We start from the raw sequence: 24,894 nt of genomic DNA, 5'->3' as shown, positions 1-24,894 counted from the left end.
CATCAAATAAGCTTTTGTTTAGCCATTTCTATATATAAAATACGATTTTTGTCAAAAATAAAGTCATCAACTAAGATGTTAGCTGTTCCAATGTTGGTTATATTCAAACTAATGAATACATAGATAAAATGTAGGGCCTATAATCATTTTTTTTTTACAAAGAAAGAGTACACTTGAAATATTGTTGAAATTGTAATTATTGTTGTAATTGTAACCATTTTAATAAAATAGCAAAACATATTTACAAGATAGATGTAAGCAAAATCTTAAATGGTCAATATAAGTCTTCTTCTAAATATATCTTTTGTCCTTTCATTGTGGCTCAGTCAGTGTCACACCTGAGTGAATGGCTCATCATTATGCAGAGTGGGTGTATTCTAAGGTGTAAACCACTCCTCGTTCACGCCCCCTCGCATATTGGCTTTCCAAGCAAAACCTGTTTTACATCAATTTAAATCAATGTATGGTTTTATGTGAACGATAAAGCAAGACTATTTTCACATAATTTTGAAGAAAAAACTATAGGCGACGACATCCATAAGTCAAAAGTCTTATTGCCACATATTTAGTATGTGTTTTGTGGTCTTATTTCAAAAATTTTAATTTTTAGTTTTTTCGATAACCACGCATAAACATTATTCTCTCAAAAATGAAAACATGTACATACATGTGGCTCACATATTATTGTAGTCCTGTTTGTGCTATATAGAGTGAATTTACACCTTTGCCATTAATATGTTTATAAGCAACTGAAAAAAGCACAAATGTCAGGGCATGTCAGAACACCCCCAGGGCCCAAAAAAACGCTCAGACTCCAGAGGGTTAAGCCCTGTGTTTTCCCTCAGTGTTTGTTGGTCGTTGTCCATGTATGGTTGTGTGTACTGAATTCCTGGAGTTTTTCCCTTTGTTCCTGGAAGCTTAGTTTGTAAATAAATCAACTACATTGAAGTTCCTGTGTCCTTGTCTTCAGCATCCTGCAACAACCCTGACAGAACGACCAACCATAAAAAAATAAAAAAAACTCCAGTGAAAGCCTCCAGCCAAAGATGGAGCTCTGTAAGCAGGCCTTTATGGGAACCCACCAAGCTGTGTTCCATGGGATCCGTGGAGGTCACAGGGGAGGATATGGGCGATATGGGTCCAGACAGCTTTTCCAGCACCAACATCTCTGCAATCTAAACCCAGTCGTCTACCCATCAGAGTCCGATTCAGAGTTCGACTTAGAGTCCGACTCTGAATCCTATTCAGATTCTGATCCAGAGCCAGAGTCTTCCGTCTGCGCCACTGAGTCAAGTCCTGGTGATTCAAGTCCGGTTCCGAGTCCAGTATGTCCTGAGCCCGTCGCCTGTCCGCCAGAGCCCATCGCCTGTCCACCAGAGCCTGAGCCCGTTCGCCGCTGGTCCTGCCCAGCCCAGAGCCCGCTGATCCTGCACCAGAGCCCGCTGATCCGGCGCCAGAGCCCGCTGATCCGGCGCACAATGAGTCCAGTCCCGAACGCCAAGAGCCAATCTTTGTGACTGTCAAGTTCCCCATTAAAATTTTGGGGGGGCGCAGTACGTCCTCTAAGGCAGTGGTTCCCAAAGTGGGGGTCGCGGGACCCTGGCGCAGGGGTCGCGAGATGATTTCTTTAAAAAAAAAGTGGAAAAAATATATAGGCCCTATATATTTTTGTTGCAATTAATTTAACCCTTTCGCACGTACGATCACACCGGGTAGATTTTCTGTTTGGCGAGTAAATCTCAAAACGCGCACGCGCTCTTCTGCCTGAGAGAGAGAGAGAGAGAGAGAGAGACAGAGACAGAGAGAGACAGAGACAGAGACAGAGACAGAGACACACACAGAGACACCCGGCCGCGAGCGCGGCACTATTCAGAGCGGCCCAGCGTCAAGCTTCCCCATACTTTTTGACAAGCGTCCTTGACAGGACAGCCAGAGCTTCTTTGCAGCTCAAGTCGGCGGCGGTGTGTACACAGTTAACGCTCTATCTGTTGACGGCGCTGAGGAAAAAGCTCCCGCCACTGGAAGAAGCGGTCGCCGCCCATTTGTGTTCTGCTGGCAGTTTGTTGAGGATTTTGAGGAAAATCCATCTGCAGGTGACATTTCACTCACTTCACCTACACTTCAGACTCGACGTCAGAGAAGGAAGGGCCACAATAAGAAGCCTATAACCAAGGGTATTCCCAGCGAACTAGCTGGTTTGTTAAAACACATGACCCTCTAAAAATATGATTTTGAATAAAGAGTTTTTGTCCATAGCTGGTTTTCTCAAGTCACATGAGGGAACAGTGACAAGGGTCTTTGTCCACTAATACAAAGGAACTGTTGTATCTTCGGAAAGCAAGCTGATGACTGGACAGTCATCACAAGACCCGTGCAGTCATGTGCCTTATAGTAAATATGACGAAGATTTCTCAATTCGGACTATAAAAGAAGAGACCTGGACGAAATCAAATTGCTCTTCCTTGCAATCTACAATCCAGAATCCCTGCAATCTGGACAGCAAGAAGCTTTTAAGCCTAGCTAGCATTTCTCTGTTAGTTCAGTACTCTATGATAATCTGTAACAAGTGTTCTTTTCAATTTTGATTCTTTAATAAATATTGTTAAACATTTATTCTAAATCATCTTGTCTGGACCTTGGATTCTTGAGTATTCGCCTCCTTCTTTCCTCTGGATCAGGGAGATCCTAACTGAGAGACACGACAGGAGGGTAAGCATTATTTCTGATATATGAATAATCAGTGTGTGCTTTTGATTGATTGATAGCCTAGCCAAAGAGGCAGCTTACAACAGGGTTATTGTTGTAGAGCGAACACGGTTGAAGAGTACCTAAAAAGGTAGATTTATACTACGAAGGGTAAATTTATTATATCTATAATCCTTATTATCTTTGTAATAAAATACGAATTTGTAGAGACTGTTCACCTAACTCTTAAATAGCACGACTAAAGAATAGGCACTTTAGTTACCGCGGGATTATTTATATATCCAGGTAGGACGTAAAATAATTTGGAACGGTATTAATCGTGATATGATCGAGATATGATCATAAACTATTACATGGGGGCTCGCCGGTCTTTAATATAATAAAACCCGGAGCAAAAATAGATATTAAATCAATCACTTGAGTGACCCAGAAAAAAATTCGCAAATAAAATAGGGGACGCCCTATTAAAAAGAAAAAAAGCGAAACCGCGCGGCAGAACCAGTGAGTATCTGTAAAACATAGATAAAGAATTCCTTAAAAAAGGGAGAAAGTTTTCCTAGTCTGCATTTCCAAAAAAAAAAAGGGCCCAAATGACTCAAATGGCTCAACTACCAAATGATTTAAATGTATGTCCAGCTCCTCAGCAGGCATCCGTATACCAAATCACTATAACTAAACGTGATAATTTTCAAAAGCAAAAAAATGCTAAAGAAAAAAATGAAGAATGGTATATAGGAGACTATGAGATAAATAATGGACAGGAATTCATCTGCACTTCAGCGGCAGATGTGAGGGCTGTAATAGAAAGAATTAATGGCACTAGGATGAAAGGGGACAAAATTAAAGTTCATTTTGATCCTGGTTTGGAAGTTACATATAAGCCAACCACAGACCCTAGTATAGAAGTATACTATGGTAAGACAAGAGTAATGTATGATGGTACTGTGATGCCTCAGAGAAAGCGCAGGGATTCTCATGATACAGAAATTTATTTTTCTGATGTAGAAAAACCTGGTCCTAGCGCTCAAAAAAGGCTAGACTTCCAGGAACCTAGTCCTGGCCTTCAATACATACCGCTGGCAAATGAATTAGTTCACACTTTGAATAGTATGAATAAAACTGTCCACATTAAAAATAGAGGTGAAGATACAACCACCGAAGGTGAAGAAACTGAGTGGGATGGTGAAGGAAGTGTAGTGTATCAGTGGGATGAACCCATTCCGCAAAGAAATAGAGTTAATCACAAAAATTCTAGACCATTGTCTCGAGAGAGAAAGAGTAGTAGTTATGCTCGGGAACATATTGATCTAGCGGGAAGAAAAACTCTAACAAAACCAGGGCATAATCTGAAAGAGAAAATCAAAAGAGAAGAGCCTGAATATATGCAGAGAATTTTCCTAGCCGCAACAGGCCCAACATCTGATGAGATTTTGGATATGCCTGACACAAGCATAAAAGCTAAGCAGGACATGATCGCAGAACAAAAAGACTCTTGTCAAAAAGCTCTGTCTTTATTACTCCGCTTGACTCTGTCAGAGAACAGAGGAAGAAGTGGAAGGGACCCCATTATGGGTGATATATTTGAACTCAGAAGAGAAGTTTTAAATGAATCAAAAAACCCTATATATTATAGGAGACCGTTACCTGAAATTTCAACAAGAAATAAAATAACAGGAGATGATAACCTCTACTATGAGGAAGAAAAAGAAAAGTATAGGCCCAGAGGGGGTCTAGGCATAGACTTAGCCGAAATAGCAGCCTCCTCTGTGATGAAAATTAAACAGGAAGAAAGAAGCCCTCAGATGAGGGGGACTTATAGAGAACAATGTGACTATTATGACGAATCTGTGTCCAGTGAGTCTGTTTGCTTGGAAGAAGTCTCTGACCAGGGGCATGAAAGGAGAAATAGGGCGAGACCTAAACATACGATAACAGCCACAGAAATAGGAATGTTCAATGGAATGAAACTAGATCCGAAAGATAACATGAGAAGTTGTCAGAAAATAGTGGACCTAGGCAAGAGGCTTAATATTCATGATGAAGATATAGAGCTGATGATTAATCAGCTATTGAGTATAAATATAAGAATTAATGATGTTTCCTTACATAAGAGAAACATTTCAGGGGAAACTAAAAAAGAAACGTATGACAAAAAACTGAGAGAAATAAAAAGCACAGGACTTTTAATATTCTGCAAAAATAGAGCTCATGATGGAAAAGACCCAGCGCAAACTGTGGAAGAATTGCTGCAGTTTGAAAAAGATCTTCCAGGTCTTCAACACTTGAAATATTGTGGACATGAGACTAAATGGGAAGAATTACAAACCTTTGCGGTAAGGTATGACAGGAGGTCCAAACATGAGGCAGAGAAAAAAGGTAATCAAGATTCTAATTACCAAGGAGATGGTAAACAGCAAGGTCTGAGACGGTCTGAGAGACTCAAAGCCCAAGGCCATTATGCACAGCAAGGGCCTAAATATGTAGTGCAGTCCAAAAGTTTCAGAGAACAAAGGGACCAATTCAGACCTACTGACTTCCAAAGGAGAGGCAGATCTCAGAGCAGAGGAGTGCAGAGAAAACCTAACTTGGAACAAAGACCGCCATTCATTAAAAATGCCAGTAAGCAAACCAGCTCAACATATGTCTCTAAAGAAGAATGGGACAGGTTGACTCAAGAACAACAAAACAAAATCAGAGAGCAGAGAGCCAAACAAAAAGCGACTGTAGAAAAATCGTACAGTACTGGACAGTCTAAGCCTAAATATGTGAGAAACAACAAGCTTGAAAAAGCACAAAAATAGGACATCCCTGAAGGAAAAGCGACCATCCAATCTGATCTAATTAAAGAACATGAAGGTTTCTTTTATATAGATTACAATGGTAGGACATTCATTCTCGATACAGGTGCCGAGATTAGTTGCCTTACTGACTTACCTGAGGATGCCATTAAACAAAAAGGCATGATGAGGGTATACAGTTTTAATAAAGCTCAAGGTCCAATTGACACTGACTGGTATATGTGGAAAGACATAGCCATTATTCCTAATCAATCAGAGAATCTAATGACATTACAGGATGCAACTAAAATTGTAGGTAAAATTAATAAAGAATTAACAGTCAGATGGATGAAAATGGTCGACCTAAAAGGGGAAATAGCGAGAATGGTGCGAGAAACCATGCTTGATAAAGACAAATTAAGAGAAATCCTTGAAAAACATAAAGGAGGGGCAGCTAAATTTAAGAATGATGTAGGCCTTTTAGGTAAAGAATATGAGTATGAAATTAAGGGAGGTGTGCATAAACCACAAAGACAATACCCAATTAATAAAAAAGCTTTACCTGAAATTGAAGAAACTATTAAAGAATTAGAAAAATTAGGAGTGATTAAAGAAATAGAAAACCCAATCACTAATTCACCGCTTCAGGCCGTACTGAAACCTGATAATTCTTACCGCGTCGTTAATAATTTCAAATCTTTGAATAAAGTATCTGAACCAGACAGGAGATACTTAATTAATGCAAAAGATGTAACTAATGGTTTACCTAAAGGTAGAATTTTGACTAAAATTGACCTAGCCAACGGTTTCTGGACAGTTCCATTAACTGAAAATAGTATGGCTAAAACTGCGTTTACCTGCCGATCAAAAGCCTATTGTTACACAAGGCTTCCGCAAGGATATTTAAATTCCGCAAACTCCTTCCAGTCTATTGTCGTCACGCTAATGACAGGTTTGCCGGTAACAGTTTATATTGACGACCTTTTAATTATAAACGATGATCCAGGTGAACACCTGAAAATCTTGGATGAAGTGTTAACTAGACTGATAAATGCAGGTTTTAAGCCCAGTTACAAAAAGATCGAAATAGGTAAAGAGGAAGTGGATTTTTTAGGCTTTGCTACGACAGGGATGGATAGAGGACTCTCAAAAACTACCAAAGAAAAATTGGAGGATTTGAGACAAAACAGCCCGAAAAGCCTAAAAAGTTTACAAAGTTTCATGGGACACATGAATTTTATCAGGGATCTGATACCAGGATACGCTAAACTAGCTAAACCTCTTTATGGAGCCACAAAAGGAAATGAATTTAATTGGAGCAATGAATTAGAAAATATTAGGCTACAATTAATTGATTTAGCATTGACCTCAGGTAAAATAGCGAGACGAGAACCAGATCAAAAATTGGTAGTTAGTGTTGAAAATACTGCGGATGAAATAGAACTGGTATTGTACAATGAAAAAGATAGGAAAAATCCAATACAGTTCATGTCATACCCGAAACCTGCTAATCAGCTGAAACAAGAACCAAAATCAGCAGCTGACATCTTAGCTAGTATTGCTAAATGCTTGATACCAATAAAAACACTAGCCCTTGAACAACAAATAATTGTAGAATCAAAAGGTGAAGGCATCACTCAGCTGATGAGGGAATCTAAAAACCTAGTGAGTGAGGCACCTAAAATTCATCAATTTACATGGGCAAAGTGGAGTAAATTGCTACAGGATACTCAAATTATCTTTGGCCAAAGTAAACTTCACAAGAAAGACAAAATAACAGAAATCCCTAAAGGGGCTAATATTTGTTATTTTACAGATGGCTCTAAAGAAAATGAGGAAGTTTGGTGGGGCTTCATTAGAAAGGAAAAAGGAAAAATAGTATTCAAACAAAAGGGGCAATTGTCTAATGAAGACTCAGCACAACTGGCTGAAGTGAAAGCCGTGGTGGAAGCCCTAAGGCATATGAAAGCGAGAGGGACAAAGGAATCTATTATTGTATCGGACAGTCATTATGTTTACAAAGCACTAACTGAGTATGTTGCCACTTGGAAATTGAATGGTTTTTGCACTGCCAAAGGAAAGCCATTAAAACAGGACAGTTTATGGAAGGAAATAGCAATATTATTGGAGGAAGTTAAACCGCAGGTGTTACACCAAAGCAGTCACACAGTGCAAACTACATCAGCTGCAAAAGGTAATGCAGAGGTAGACAAATATATTAGACATAAGACAGTTCGAACAACAAAAGTTATTAAAGCTATCACTAAGACAAGTGAAGATAATATTGTTGAAAAAATGCACATGGATTTAATGCATCCCAGCCTATCTTATATGGCGAAGTATTGTAAAGCCACAGGGCTTAACATACAAAATCTAAAAACAACCTACCTGAAAATCAGGAAAAAATGTCCTGAATGTAGAAAAGTTATGACCAGCAGGTTTAATGAATACGGATCAATAAAAACAGATAAAGAGAATGAGGAGGTGTCAGTGGACTGGGGTGGACCGGTCAGACCCCAGACGAAGATGAAGAACTGTTACTTCTTAGTAATAGTGGATAACTGTTCTAATTTTCTACAGATATATCCGTGCAAACAAGCTACTGGCTCGGTAGTCGTAGAAGCACTTAAGGAATGGATAAGGTTTCGGGGACCACCTAAACGAATTAGAGGGGATAATGCACCGAACCTTACAGGACGAGAAGTTGAAGACTATTGCGATACAATTGGAGTCAAATTAATAAAAAGTGTGAAATACCAGCCGGAAAGCAATGGAATTGCGGAAAACGCTGTTAAAAGATGTAAACAATTTTTCATCAAGAACGAAAAGGTGGGTGAATGGGATACGTTGATTAATCAATGTACACATTTTCTAAATTACAGAATCAAACCGAGTGAGCTCAAAATTGAAGATCAGCCTGAGCAGGAAAAATTTAGCGCCAATCCATTTAAGGTAGGCGACCAAGTAATAATACTGCATAAAATCAGAGGTAAGAGATTTAGGCAGAAAACTGGAACCGTGGATACGGTTACAAGAGTTACTTCAAATACTACTGTACAATTAGAAAACAACGGAATTTGGTCTTTGAGGGACTTAATTAAGGCATAATCATGAAGAAGGTAGTATTTGAGTCCATTATTGAATCAAAAACAGGATGGGTCAGGTGCCAAAATGAAGCATATGCACTGCTAAGAGTTAAAAAATGGCATGAAGACTGCCCTGATGGTACCATTAGTAGATTGATACCATTCACAAGCTGTTGTATTTGTGAAGCAACAGATGTGGCAGAATTACTTTGGGAAGGTCCGAATGAGTCTAGACCAACCAAAATGAGCTTAAGAACACTCCCTAGCATGGGAGAACAAAACCTTTTTTCCTGGTACAATCCGGAAAATAGAATCGGCCACTGCGCCCTGGGCGAAATTTCAGTGTGCGGAAACTGCAGACTAGGTAAACAAAAATGGGTCATTCAAAAGATACAACGAGGAGAAACCAATTGTGTCTGCCGAACCTGTAATTTATGTGAAGAAAAACTTATTTTACTAGGCTCGAAATGTTCATGTACGTTTAGAGATTCTAGACTAGAACTATGCGAGAGATGTGAAAAGCTAGAAGAACGGAAATGGGTCCAGACAGTCAGTAAGAAAGAAGTCTGGTTAACCCGGAAATCGAAATTAGCTATGGGATGTGTTTCCCAGGGTAAGATAATGACCTCATGGGTTAGCAATCCACTACAATTAATGGAAGAAGATGAACAAGCATGGCTATATCGATACTGTGAATTGTCAGGGCTTGGTAATCCCTCTTATACCGACCCTCTAGAGATTGGATCCGTATTAGGCCAAATATTGGGACAGATCACTTGTTTAGATGCGTGGGAAAGAGTTATCTCACATAATCTAAATGAACCAAAGCAGACCATCTTTGTAAAAAGACAGGGACAGTATGAACGCAGCTCAGCCGAACAATTGATTATTACGGAAATTAAAAAAATGAACTTCCTAATTGAACAACATAACTGGGAAACCAGAGCATGGGAAGTGGGAGTAAGAGAGACTGACATCACTAGGATGTCCAGAAGTCAAATTATCATGACTGGGCAAGCCTGTTATAAAATTAAGTATCGAGAAAATGATGCATCTATGATTAAAAGACTGATAGTGAATCTCTGTTGTACCAGGAGTTATATGGGCATTGGATTTGCCATACAGGGTTTTAATATTAATTGGATAACAGAAGTTAAACCTATTAAACAAAAACTCAGAGAGTGGCTGCGCAAAAAACACTTCTAGGGTCAGACAGGCAATTCTTTGTTCTCTCACCCACAGCAACATGGCTAGAGGGGGAAGGGGCCGGAGGCTGAAAACCATATACAGAAGGATCCATGAGGAAAAAGCTGAGAAATTTCAGGAAGTCATGGCAGGAATAAGTATGGCTTTCATTCTCCTTATATCCATATTGGCTGGATTCGGAACAAAAGAAACAGAAGAAATCTATACTGTCTACCCTTGTACTAAAATGGAAAAGATAGTTGAATTATACTGCTATAATCAAACAATAATGGTTGAAGGTTCACCACTGATTTTAGCAGGAAAAGTATACAATTCTGAAAATAATGCTAAAGTAATGAGAAACTGGATAGCAGACATAGATCCAGAATACTGGAATTGTACTAATGGAGGAAGTTTTCTAAAATCAGTAGCAGAGTATGGCCCCACAACAGAGAGAGGGATAACCGTAATGAAATGGAATAAACTTGAAGTGCTGAATCAAACACACGTGTTATTAAAAGGGCAGAAAATAGATGAAGCTGCAGCTAAAAACATTAGTGTGATAAACTTCGACCTAGTATGGTGGACATATTCGTATGGAAAAACAATCTCCACTTTAGAATGGAATTGTGAGACAGGAAAAGCAAATATAAAAAGATTAAAAATATTAGACGAAGTGAATCAAGGCAAATTAGAAGTTGCAGATGACTTAGAAGTGGTAGATGACTTAGAAGTGGCAGATGATATGGAGAAAACCAGAGAAATGGAGTCACCAAAGTCAAGTCCACTAACACCTGCAGCGCAACGCGCAGGGCCAAAACCAATAGATCGTTGGATTCGTATGAGTGAGTTCGGAGATAAAACTATAATTCATTCAATCCATGAAACCAAACCAATAATTCCTGCAAAAACCACAGAGTGGATAAACTGCTACAATAAGCCTCGAGCTACGCCTATGTGCCATAAAGTTCCAGGTTGTCCATGGTTAGGGAAAATGGTTTGGCCGAGTAACAAAGACAGGTCAACTATTGATCACAAAAAACAGTGTGCTCGTAAATTAAACCCAGAGAAGAAAGTTTGGTATTGTGTCATAAAAGCTGAAGCTCCCTGGAATCAAACCCTTATGGAAAAATATGAAAAAGACACTATTACTATGTGGCGTAAATGGATAATGAAAAATTATAATTTCACAGAAGGGACAGGTAGTGAAGCAGATAGAACTACATGGACCGTGAAGGCCACATTAGAGGGAAAGAAAAGAGCAAATGGCAATTATAGACATCCATACACCCTAGAATATTTTTCGAATGCAGGGATTCCAGAAAAACTTATAACATTATCAGGAATAGCAAAATACCTGACAACGAAAGTAATAGATCAACAATACAGGAGTGCATTGTTGCTATACATGATGCAGGGAGGGGAAGCCTTAAAACACTATACTATTACTAAAAGACCTAATGGTTACGTAAGATACCACGGAAGACATCAAGATATAAAGGATGAACATACTGGGAAAAAAGAAGTTGATCTCATTTGGCCAGTGCATATGAAGTATCTAGGTTCACACAAAATTGTAAACTCCTATAAATCCCAGAGGATTGGTCAATGGGAAAGTGGTTACTATTTAAAAGTATCTGATCCAAATAGCTACTCATGGGGGACTAGGAGTAAAATATATATCAGACCTACTAAAGGAAATTTCAACAAAAGATGGAATGTCACAGACTGGTATGGAGAGCCATGTACTAGACGACAAGAAATAAATATAGTAAAATCTTCAAAAGGAAAAAGATTAGCTTATAACATGAAGTGTGTTAAGGAATTTGATTTAGGAACAGAAGTATTGATGGTAGGTCAAAGAATGGATACGAAGAAAATAGAATTTTGGAGTGATAGGGTAGAGACAAAATATTTGTGCACTGGGGACCTATTTAATAATTGGAAGCATGCAACTTTTAGTGCCCCCATCTTTCAGTCTTATGGGGCTAGGAAGACAAAGGGAGGCATTGATAGGAATCACATGTCATGCAACTTTGAGGCCATGGAAGGCGCCCTCTGGGTAGGAGAGAACTTGAAAATCACCCCCTTGATTCTAAAACAAATGGCAGGAGAGGTACAAATCAGAAAGGTATGTGCTATTATACCTTATATTAATTATATAAGTGAATGGAAAGATTTACTACATCCTGTTGACAGTTACCTGGAGGGAGAGAGCATTGGAGGGCATTGGATACATAGGATCGACTATTGGTCAAAAACCAGAAGCCCTTCAGAGGTAACCCTAATCAAGTTGATCGGAAAAATAGCGAAAACAGCATTTCAAGATATAGGGGGAAAAATTAAGGCAGTGGCCACAAATGTATGGAATGTAATGACAGACATATGGGAGATAATAAGAACTGTGCTGTACTGTGTGGGAGGTACGATAGTATTCATCGTAATAATAAGTATTTTAATCAAACTAGTGAAAATATGCATACATTGTAAGAAGCTAAAACAGCTAGCTAACAAAGCCAAGTATAGAAAGATTCCTCTGTCAGCTGATTTCTCCGAGTCAGAGAATGAGAGTGAAGGAGAACTGCCTGCGGCTAGCGTACAGAACATAAAAAGTTAAGGGCTCGTAAAAATCACTCCATTCTTCTGAAATTCAGCAGACTGAACTGATCGAACCTACTAAGGAGCTTTCTTTGAAAAATTTGACCATGGAATCAATGACCAGACCAAATTGGGGAAACAATTCCAATGCGACTTGCTCTGACTTGCCGGTAAATAAATTTCAAATTATAATCTACAATGTCATTTTGATCCTTTACTGGATATTGATGTTTATGGGGTTACAAGGATTATGGCAAATTCCTATTGCAATATGTAACATAGCCTCATTTAATTTGGAGAAGAGGCTAAATCTGGCAGGTATATTACTCGGACAAGTTGTGAAAGGCCCTAAGATAAAATCCATTTTTGGACTTAGGAGCTTAATCGGACTGGAAATACTTAATATAATACTTATTGCATGTGATTTACTGAAGTATTATCTTGAGCTCCAATCTGTAAAGTACATAGCATTTTCTTCTACACTATTGATGGTTATGTATCTTATGATACTTGCCACCAGGAGAGTAGAAATGGAAGGTACAAAAAGGACTGTTTATGAAATAACTGTAATTGCAACTGCATTTATGATGATGGTTATTGCAAGCTACTATGATGATCATATAATGTGTGGTATAGCAATAATGATAGTTAGTAATGATTGGTTTTATGTGAAAAAACTGATAAAAGCCGGTAAAGAATGTTGTCTCAATATTGAGCTGACAGACCCTTTTTGTAACTTGTAATTAAGGATACAACAACCCCTGGACAGCAGAGGAAGAGATTCCTGGATGGCATCTCAAATGAAAGTTGTGGAAAAAATGTAGTTGAAGTTAAAAGAAACTGTGATATATGTGGAATGCTTCCAGGAGGTTTAAGAATAAGATGTTTTTTGATGGGTCAATGGCAAGACCTATGTACAAACTGTACCGCAATACAAAATGTAAAAATGGATGAAATTGGGGTAGTGGCTATATCCCAACGAGGAAGAAGAATGGATGTTAGAGGTCCGTGGGTGTCAAAGAGCTTCCTCAGATGGTGTATAATCGATGAAATTCTATCGATGCAGGCTGGTTCTAGAAACAGTTATACGGCTACCGGGTATCACCTGGAACCCAGGATATACCAAAAGAAAAAGAGAAATGGAGGCTTGAAAACAATAGTAGGAATTATTTACAGGCATTGGATCCTGGATAACCCAAGCCAACCCGAAAGTGCTGGACAAAAATTTAAATATAGCTGTGTGTATGTCTCAGCAGGTAGTTCTCTTACCAAAGGCCCCTGGGAACTGGGCGGTGGTACCTTTAACCCTGGACGTGGCCGAAAGAGGACTCATCTTCGCAGTAAACCAGTTAAATCTGGACAAACTGCCGAAAGTCTGGCGGAACAAACACGAATTTCAGTGGCAGCCAGCACTCAAAATGGGGCAAAGGCAGGCGGTTATCCAGAGTCTGAGAACCTGGTGTCTTCAAGCAGGGATGAGTCAGAATCAAGCCAACTCATTAAAAGTGATGATATGTAAAAATGATGGAATTGGTCATCGCCTGTATGAGATCGAATTTGATCGGGTTACACCTAGCGTGTACTGTACTGATTTTGTAAGCAAAATGGATAGATTTACTGTAAGAAATTTTGTGAGTAAACCGAAACGAAAACCTAGAGTTAGATTGAACAAGTTTAGAAGAATTAAAGAAGCTCAATCAATGTCAAGAGGGGGTGTTGAGGATTTTGAGGAAAATCCATCTGCAGGTGACATTTCACTCACTTCACCTACACTTCAGACTCGACGTCAGAGAAGGAAGGGCCACAATAAGAAGCCTATAACCAAGGGTATTCCCAGCGAACTAGCTGGTTTGTTAAAACACATGACCCTCTAAAAATATGATTTTGAATAAAGAGTTTTTGTCCATAGCTGGTTTTCTCAAGTCACATGAGGGAACAGTGACAAGGGTCTTTGTCCACTAATACAAAGGAACTGTTGTATCTTCGGAAAGCAAGCTGATGACTGGACAGTCATCACAAGACCCGTGCAGTCATGTGCCTTATAGTAAATATGACGAAGATTTCTCAATTCGGACTATAAAAGAAGAGACCTGGACGAAATCAAATTGCTCTTCCTTGCAATCTACAATCCAGAATCCCTGCAATCTGGACAGCAAGAAGCTTTTAAGCCTAGCTAGCATTTCTCTGTTAGTTCAGTACTCTATGATAATCTGTAACAAGTGTTCTTTTCAATTTTGATTCTTTAATAAATATTGTTAAACATTTATTCTAAATCATCTTGTCTGGACCTTGGATTCTTGAGTATTCGCCTCCTTCTTTCCTCTGGATCAGGGAGATCCTAACTGAGAGACACGACAGGAGGGTAAGCATTATTTCTGATATATGAATAATCAGTGTGTGCTTTTGATTGATTGATAGCCTAGCCAAAGAGGCAGCTTACAACAGGGTTATTGTTGTAGAGCGAACACGGTTGAAGAGTACCTAAAAAGGTAGATTTATACTACGAAGGGTAAATTTATTATATCTATAATCCTTATTATCTTTGTAATAAAATACGAATTTGTAGAGACTGTTCACCTAACTCTTAAATAGCACGACTAAAGAATAGGCACTTTAGTTACCGCGGGATTATTTATATATCCCCATCTAAGCCGTGCAGAACGTCTTCAGCACTCGCGGATCGTGCATACTCCGCCGCTGGCCAGGCTGCTTCTGCTTTACACACCATGGCCGTTCTTTTCTCGAGAAAAGGAGTTTTCCCATAGCGTTCGCAACGCAATACTCGTTCCCTTATCTCTCAGGAAACCGAGGTTACGTTCTGCCTTCCCTTCCACATGAGTCAGGTAACAAAACTGACAAAAAATAAATAAAAATATTTCACCCCAATGATAGTAATATTTTATATATTTCACACATTTCGATCTATATATATATATATATAAATATATATATATATATATATATATATATATATATATATATATGTATATAGATTTTTTTATTATACATTTCACATTTTGCTCTGGACATTTTTTTTACGTTTGTATTCAACATAATAGGCCTACCTTATTATCTCAATTAAAAGTACTGAAATGAATGTATATGTGACAAAAAAAAAAAAAGGCTGTTTATTATTTTGGCCGGTAAAAAATATGCTTGGCTGGTGGATTTTTTTCATCTACCAGTCCCCGTGGCAGGTGAGCCAAAAAGTTAATTTCGGACCCTGGGGTGGGGGAGGTGCGGGGTCGCAGGGCAGCAGCGCATTTATCATGGGGGTCGCGGGCTAAAAAGTTTGGGAACCCCTGCTCTAAGGGGACTATGGAGGTTGTGCCGACAGGGTCCCCTGTACCGCTTGATTCATCTGGACCACCTGAAAAAAATGCCACCGCCATGTCCACCCGAAGGGTCCTCACCGCCATGTCCACCCGAAGGGTCCTCACCACCATGGCCACCCGAAGGGTCCTCACCACCATGGCCACCCAAAGGGTCACCACCACCCTGGACGCCCGAGGGTCCGACAGCTCTGCCCTGGACGCCCGAGGGTCCGACAGCTCTGCCCTGGACGCCCGAGGGTCCGACAGCTCCGCCCTGGACGCCCGAGGGTCCGACAGCTCCGCCCTGGACGCCAGAGGGTCCGACAGCTCCGCCGTGGACGCCCGAGGGTCCGACAGCTCCGCCGTGGCCACACCTACAGCCTGCTCCGCCGTGGCCACACCCGCAGCCTGCTCCGCCGTGGCCACACCCGCAGCCTGCTCCGCCGTGGCCACACCCGCAGCCTGCTCTGCCCTGGTTCCCCGAGCTACCTGCTTCGCCCTGGAGGCTTCACGTCCTGTGCAACCACGCCCTCGTCAGCCTCCAGGGCGCCCACCCCCCCACCCACCCCTTTGAATGTTATACGGCGCGAGGATGCGCCTTCGGGGAGAGGGGGGTTCTGTCACGTTTTGATGTGTTGAGTTCTGTTCTGTGATCTTGTTTCCCCTGTCTTTGTGATTTTGGTTTAGTCCTGTTAGTTTTTCCCTGTCTGTTTAATTAGAAATTCACATCACCTGTGTCTTGTTAATTATCCCATTAGCCCCAGTACATTTAAGCCCTGTGTTTTCCCTCAGTGTTTGTTGGTCGTCGTCCATGTATGGTTGTGTGTACTGAATTCCTGGAGTTTTTCCTTTGTTCCTGTATGTTTCTGGAAGCTTAGTTTGTAAATAAATCAACTACATTGAAGTTCCTGTGTCCTCGTCTTCAGCATCCTGCAACAACCCTGACACATATGTTCTGGTTCTGCTCTGCGTTTTGTATGAGCTGACACTGTCTTATGGTGCGTTCACACCGGACGCGAATAGCGCGTCAGGCGCGAGTGATTTCAATGTTAAGTCAATGCAAAGACGCGTTCCGCGCGTAAAAAATTCCTGCGGCGCGAATGAGGCGTAGAGCACGCGCGGTAGACGCGAATACGCCTCATTCGCGCGTCAAGTTCGCGCAAATAGCGCGAATTGAGCGTCTGGCGCGTTAAGGAAGGAAGAGCCTAGTTGACATTTCAGGACTGCGCTGTCGTCGTCGTCCAGGCGCAGGTCCGTCATTAGATCTGGATACGGCCTGGATCCGGCGGACTGCAGTAAACCTCGGGATAAACTGAGAGACTAATATTAGCATAGACACCATTCTCCTTATGATGTAACGAGTACATCAGGATTTATGGGAAGTGTTCCCGGTTCCGGCTGACCAGCCTAACATTGAATTATAGAAGTCTATAATGTGTTATGTGTATGCTAGGTCAAAGAGATGTGTTTTTAGTCTAGCTTTGAACTGACAGAGTGTGTCTGCTTCCCGAACAATGTTAGGAAGACTGTTACAAAGTTTTGGCGCTAAATAGGAAAAGGATCTGGCGCCAGCAGTCGATTTTGATATTCTAGGTATTATCAACTGGCCGGAATTTTGAGATCGCAATAGACGTGAAGGACTATAATGCGTTAAGAGCTCGCTCAAGTACTGCGGAGCTAAACCATTTAGTGCTTTGTAAGTAATCAGCGATATTTAAAAATGTATACGATGTTTAATAGGGAATTTTTTTGTCCAATAATTAGAATCTCTGTTTTTCAGAATTAAGTAGTAGGAAATTACTAGTCATCAAATTTTTTATATCACCTATGCATTCCGTTAATTTTGTGAATTGGTAAGTTTTGTCAGGGCGTGAAGAAATATAGAGCTGAGTATCATCGGCATAACAGTGAAAACTAATGCCATGCTTCCTAATGATATCTCCTAATGGTAGCATGTAGAGTGAACAGCAACGGTCCTAGTACTGAGCCTTGTGGTACGCCATACTGAACTTGTGATCGATGAGACATCTGACCATTATCAGTTTGTAGCAGTAAAGGAAGAGATAAGTATGATTTAAACCATGCTAATGCAATTCCACTAATGCCAACATAATTTTCGAGTCTATTTAAAAGAATGTTGTGGTCAATAGTGTCAAATGCAGCACTAAGATCAAGTAACACCAATTGAGAGATACAACCACGATCGGATGATAAAAGCAAATCATTTGTGACTCTAATGAGAGCAGTCTCAGTACTATTGTACGGTCTAAATCCTGACTGAAAATCCTCACAGATATCATTTCTTTCTAAAAAGGAACGTAGTTATGAGGATACCGCCTTTTCAAGTATCTTTGGCAGAAAAGGCAGATTCGAGATCGGCCTGTAATTGACTAATTCTGTAGGATCAAGTTGCTTTTTTTTAACAAGCGGTTTAATCATAGCCAGCTTCAAAGTTTTCGGTACATATCTTAATGACAAAGATGAATTAATGATATTAAGAAGAGGATCTATGACCTCTGGAAGCATATCTTTCAGTAGCTTAGTGGGACCACGTGGGACCACGTCGTCGCGAGTCCAGGATAGCTCGGACCTGGTAGATCGGTTCTTCTTCAGCGACGTTGGGAGGAGGAGGTACTTCTTCGCCACCAGATTCTGTGGAAGGAGGAAACAGAGGTTCAGAGTGAGGTTTCAGGAGGGATACGTGGAAGGATGGTGAAATTCTGTAGTAAGGTGGAAGGTTAAGCCTATAAGTGACCTCGTTGAGCTGCCTCTGCACTGTGAATGCACTTTCGTTTTTCGATTGCTCCTGTCTGCCTCGCTGCCTGCTGTGAGTGTGTTTGCTTCGGTGCTGAAAGTTAAGCTCCGCCTTAGCCTCGTATTTCCTTGTTTTGAACCATCATTTACTACAATTTCTAGTTGTTTATACTACTACTAAATACAGCTTACCCAACATCTCAGATTAACCTGATATCGCTAGCTTCCGTTACTACTAGCACAACACGCTAGTAATTCGCTAGCCTGTTAACGCGTCACCCGTGCGCTCAGCTATTTTTATTTATTTATTTTCTCTCGCGCGCTCGCGCCTTTGAGTTCATAAAAGCTCAGGTGAGTAAGAAACACTCAACAAACACGGTGAGTAATGTCTTGTCCTGTTATTATCATGCGTCGCGTCTGAATGCGTTGTTGTTTTTGGACCTCTATCGATTTGATTTATAATTCTTGATTTTTCTCTTTAAACTCGCTTACAACGAACATTTTCTACTTTTCCTCACTGAAAAGCACTACTGCTCAAACCTCATAGTTACAACGCGGACTGTTGAGCAGACGCGTCTCAAGCCTATTAGTGATCCAACGCTGGATACTCTTAAAGGTTACGTCCGTGGATCACGGCTGAACGCGTCTTCTCCACACTCACTTACAAACAAACATTTATTTATTTTTTTTGCCTATCGTGCGTCTACTCTACACCCCTACCACTAAAAAACCTAAAAAACCTCATAGTTACAACGCGGACTGTTGAGCAGACACGTCTCAAGCCTATTAGTGATCCAACGCTGGATACTCTTAAAGGTACGTCCGTGGATCACGGCTGAAAGCGTCTTCTCCACATTCACTTACAAACAAAAATTATATTATATCCAAGACTTCAGTCATAAATTAGTATTAATATTGATAGCATCACTGGTAGCTTCGTTGCTAACTCACTGTCCATCTGTTAAAATGGCGAATATATCAGATGTAAGTAGTCTACCTTTTGGTGCAGGTGAGGACACATTTGAGCTGCACGCACTGCAGTCTGAGCTGGAAGCTGTTGAGAAACAGATCCACGACCTTTTATTGAGACAGGCCGAGCTGAGAGACCAGTGTTTGGCTCTTGAAACATCACGCGCCGATGCACACAAATCAGTGTTTAACGTTACTAACCCGCTGACTCCGACCGCGTCTACTCCGTGCGTTCCTCAGCATCGGTCGCAATCAGCCATGGTCTCGTTCACTCCGGCTCCAACACGCCACTACGAAGCCTGGGTGGTTCCGAAGCGAAAAACGTGAGTCAGGTTTAGACCAAGACTTTCTCCGACCCTCCCGGTTTTCGAGTTATCCACACAAAACCGCTTCTCCCCTCTACGCGAAACAGAACGCGATGCTGTGATCATCGGCGATTCCATCGTTCGGCACATACACGCTACGTTAGGTAAAAGTAAGGTGCACAGTCACTGCTTTCCTGGTGCTCGTGTTTCTGAAATCGCTGCTCGCGTTCCCGAGATCCTGTATGGTGACGAGCGCGTCGGAACTGTGGTCCTGCACGCGGGAGTGAACGACATCAGGCTGCGCCAGACGGAGATTCTGAAGAAAGACTTCAGGAATCTAATCGATACGGTACGCAGCACATCGCCTGAAACAACGATCATTGTGTCAGGACCGCTTCCCACGTACCGATTAGGGCATGACAAGTTCAGCAGATTATTTGCGCTAAATGAATGGTTAATGTCATGGTGCAATGAGCAGAAACTGCTCTTTGTAAATAATTGGAATCTGTTTTGGGAGCGTCCTAGGCTTTTCCGTGCTGATGGCTTACACCCAAGCAGATTCGGAGCGGATCTTCTGTCAGATAACATCTCCAAAATGTTAAATACCCTTTGACTAGTAACCAAAAGTCCAAATCATAGTCTCTGCTGCACCAATTTAACTGATATAAATACTAGTGTAGAACATTGCATAGAAACCGTGTCTATTCCTCGTTTAGTGAGATCAAATAATAAATCTACTGCAGGATCTAGGAAAAATCTAATTGTTATTAAAACAGAAAATGTTGCTATTAGTAAACAAAAGCTATTTCTAAAGCTAGGTCTTCTAAACATTAGATCACTCACACCTAAGGCAGTTATTGTAAATGAAATAGTCACAGATAATAGCTTCGATGTACTTTGCCTTACTGAAACCTGGCTTAAACCAAATGATTATTTCGGTATTAATGAGTCTACTCCTCCTGGATACTGTTATAAGCATGAGCCCCGTCTGATTGGTCGTGGCGGAGGTGTTGCAACCATTTATAAAGACATTCTAAATGTTACTCAGAAAACGGGTTATAAGTTTATTTCATTTGAAGTACTTGTACTAAATGTTACGCTCTTAGATGTTAGAAAAACATCCCTATTATCTCTAGCTTTGGCTACCGTATATAGACCACCAGGGCCTTACGCTGATTTCCTAAAAGAGTTTGCAGATTTTCTCTCAGACCTATTAGTCAATGTCGATAAAGCATTAATTGTTGGAGATTTTAACATACACGTAGATAATCCAAATGATGCGTTAGGAGCTGCGTTTACAGATTTATTAAATTCATTTGGGGTCAAGCAAAACGTCACCGGACCAACACATCGTCTTAATCATACACTCGATTTAATTATATCACATGGAACCGATCCAACCGATATAGATATCATTCCACAAAGTGATGAAGTCACTGATCACTACATGGTAACTTGCATATTACGTACTGCTGTAATATGTCATACGGCGTCGCGTTATCAACCAGGCAGAACAATCCTTCCATCCACCATAGATAATTTCTCAAATTGCTTATCTAACAGAGGTGGAAAGAGTACTGAAAATTTGTACTCAAGTACAAGTACCGTTACATTGCTGAAATAATACTCAATTACAAGTAAAAGTACTGGTGTCAAAAAAGTAATTAAGTAAAAGTACAAATTACTCTTCTCAAAAACTACTCAGAGTACTAGTTACTAATTACTTTTTAGCTGGCGATAGTTAATGCATTACCAATAAAAATATTCAACAAAATCATAGATTTATGTAGAAAATAGCTACTTTTAACACGTTTTTACCTTATTGTCGAAGGACATTAATTAGCGGATACTGGAATTTCTAACTTCAATATGACACCTTGAAATATGTCAATATTCAGTAGGCCTAGCCTATAATTTTTAATACCATCGGGAAAACTACTACATACTAAATATTTTAATATCTAAATTTTTGTCCATCCATTTTGTCAAGGCAATCATTATTTTCAAGCATTGAAAAGCACAACACTCATTGTAACAGTAATCTATTTGAATGGAAAAGTTTAATTCAAGTCTTCTAAAGAGACACGTCCACTTTATAAGGTGAGATTTTAATTTAGGCTTTTGTTTACATATTTAAACATTGATCAATAACCATTACAATAATCTAATATTTACTCACTCAGTGTATTTGTCTTTACAATAGGGTAACGTGAACTGTTGCAATAGCTCACACACAGCACAAGGAAGCTTGATTTCAATTCAAACTGAATTTAATTTGCAAAAAGACTAGATTTTCATAACTTTTGACAGCGTTTAATTCAAGAGCATGGAGAGATTGGAGCTGGACGTCATTTGAGTCTGCAGTGAGAACCACTTGGAGAGATTCGCGATTGCACATGATATGACACACAGTCCGAGAGCGCACACTCAATATCCGAGTCCAGTTCGTTCGTAGCCTATATTTGAGAGCTCGCGTCCAGTTTTCTGCGATTACATGAATGTGCCCTCGCGTTATAATATTGTTCGTGACATTTGCCATTAAAATATGCCATAGAAACTTGCAGGTATTAATAAAATTATGCGTAATAGGCCTAACGTTACCTGCAATCCCGCGCTGAGAGGAGGCGGGTGTGTCAAACTCGCTGTCGTTGAGATGAGAGAATGAGAACGCGCAGCTGGTAAAATATAGATATTTTGACAGTACTACTATGTAGTTTGTTGTTCCAAACTTTCAGTCCAGCCATTAATCACTCTGAGCTCCTCGCCTCCTTCATGATCAGCTCTTCAAAACCTGCTGCGACTGCGGCGGCTTTCATTCAGTCCAAATATCAGGGGTTTTATTGGTCCGTTTACGATCGAATATTTTTATTGGCTACCGAAATGCCATTCAAAGATTTGAATATCAATTCAAATTGTACTCAGTAACGAAATGTGATTTTACAAGTAGCGAAGTAGATTACTTATCTTAATATGTACTTGAGTACAAGTAAAATTACAGATTTAAAAATATACTCAAAAAAGTACAAGTACCCAAAAAAACTACTTAATTACAGTAACGTGAGTAGTTGTAATTCGTTACTTCCACCTCTGTTATCTAATCTGTCTCAGCTGCTGCCTGAACCCAAACAAACAGATGAACTAGAAGAACTAACTAGTACTATGAGCACCATTCTCTCTAGAACATTGGATGTGGTTGCACCTATTAAATTAAAAAAGGTCAGAGAGAAAAATAAAGCACCATGGTATAACAATACTACGCATGTTTTAAAGAGAGAAACCCGTATTTTAGAGCGTAAATGGAAACAAACTAATTTAGAGGTCTTTAGAATCGCGTGGAAAGACAGTATGTCACATTATAAAAAGGCCTTAAAAGCGGCCAGGGCTGAGCACCTCCGCAAACTAATAGAAAACAACCAAAACAATCCCCGTTACAGTTCAGTAGTAATGATTTCATGAACTTCTTCACTGAGAAAATAGAAAGCATCAGAACCACAATTGTAAACGTTCAATCTTCAATCGCGCCTTATAATTCAGCTTCAATTATCACCCCGCAAGAACAATTACAGTGCTTTACAACTATAGAACAAAAAGAGTTAAATAAACGTATCACTTCATCTAAAACAACAACATGTTTATTAGATCCTATACCAACTAAACTACTGAAAGAAGTGTTACCTGTAGTGGAAGAGCCTCTCCTCGATATTATTAACTCGTCTTTATCTTTAGGTCATGTTCCAAGAACATTTAAACTGGCAGTTATAAAACCTCTCATTAAGAAACCACAATTAGATCATAATAATCTAGCAAATTATAGACCCATTTCAAATCTTCCATTTATGTCTAAAATATTAGAAAAAGTGGTGTCCGCTCAACTGGGCTCTTTCTTGCAACAAAATGATATCTATGAAAAGTTTCAGTCTGGATTCAGACCGCATCATAGCACTGAAACTGCGCTCGTTAAAATCACAAATGATTTACTTTTAGCTTCTGACCAAGGCTGTATCTCAATACTAGTTTTACTTGATCTTAGTGCTGCGTTCGATACTATAGATCATACATTACTCTTAGATCGACTACAAAATTATACTGGTGTTCAAGGACAAGCACTAAGCTGGTTCAAATCATACCTATCTGACCGCTACCATTTTGTCTATTTAAATGGAGAAAAATCGATCATAACTCCAGTAAACTATGGAGTGCCGCAGGGATCTGTATTAGGCCCTCTGTTATTTTCCATATATATGATGCCACTTGGAAATATTATAAGGAAACATGGAATTAGTTTCCATTGTTATGCTGATGACACTCAAATATATATTTCATCACGGCCGGATGAAAACGCTAAATTTTCCAAATTGACAGAGTGTGTTAAAGATATAAAAGATTGGATGACGCGTAATTTTCTTTTATTAAATCCAGACAAGACAGAGGTAATACTTATCGGTTCAAAAAACCGCCCACAAAACCTCGCACAATACAACTTTAACATCACAGGATGTCCTGTTACTTTATCCTCTACAGTAAAAGACCTGGGTGTTATACTCGATTGCAACCTGTCTTTTGAAAATCATATTTCATATGTTACAAAAACAGCCTTTTTCCACCTTAGAAACATTGCTAAGCTACGTAATATGCTATCAGTTTCTGATGCAGAAAAGTTAGTTCATGCATTCATGACCTCGAGACTGGATTACTGTAATGCTTTATTAGCTGGTTGTCCTGCATCCTCAATAAACAAGCAACAGTTAGTCCAAAATGCCGCCGCTAGAGTTCTTACGAGATCAAGAAAATATGATCATATAACACCGATTTTATCATCATTGCATTGGTTACCTATAAAGTTCCGTATTAATTACAAGGTATTGCTACTGACTTATAAAGCCCTAAACGGCATAGCTCCAGTCTATTTAACGGATCTTCTATCGCCCTATAATCCATCACGCTCTTTAAGATCACTAAATTCAAGGCTTTTGGTCATACCTAGGATATCCAGAACCACCAAAGGAGGGAGAGCATTTTCACATTTGGCTCCAAAACTCTGGAATAGTCTTCCTGATACTGTTCGTTGCTCAGACTTGCTCTCCCAGTTTAAAACTAGATTAAAGTCGCATCTCTTCAGCCAGGCATTCATATAATCCTTCAGTTCAAACTGCAATCCGGCCTCTAGCTCATAAATGCCAGAGGAGAACTGGCCCCCGAC

Source organism: Leuciscus leuciscus, assembly GCF_965113295.1.
Source record: "Leuciscus leuciscus genome assembly, chromosome: 1".
Taxonomy (NCBI): domain Eukaryota; kingdom Metazoa; phylum Chordata; class Actinopteri; order Cypriniformes; family Leuciscidae; genus Leuciscus; species Leuciscus leuciscus.
This window is presented reverse-complemented; position numbering follows the sequence as displayed.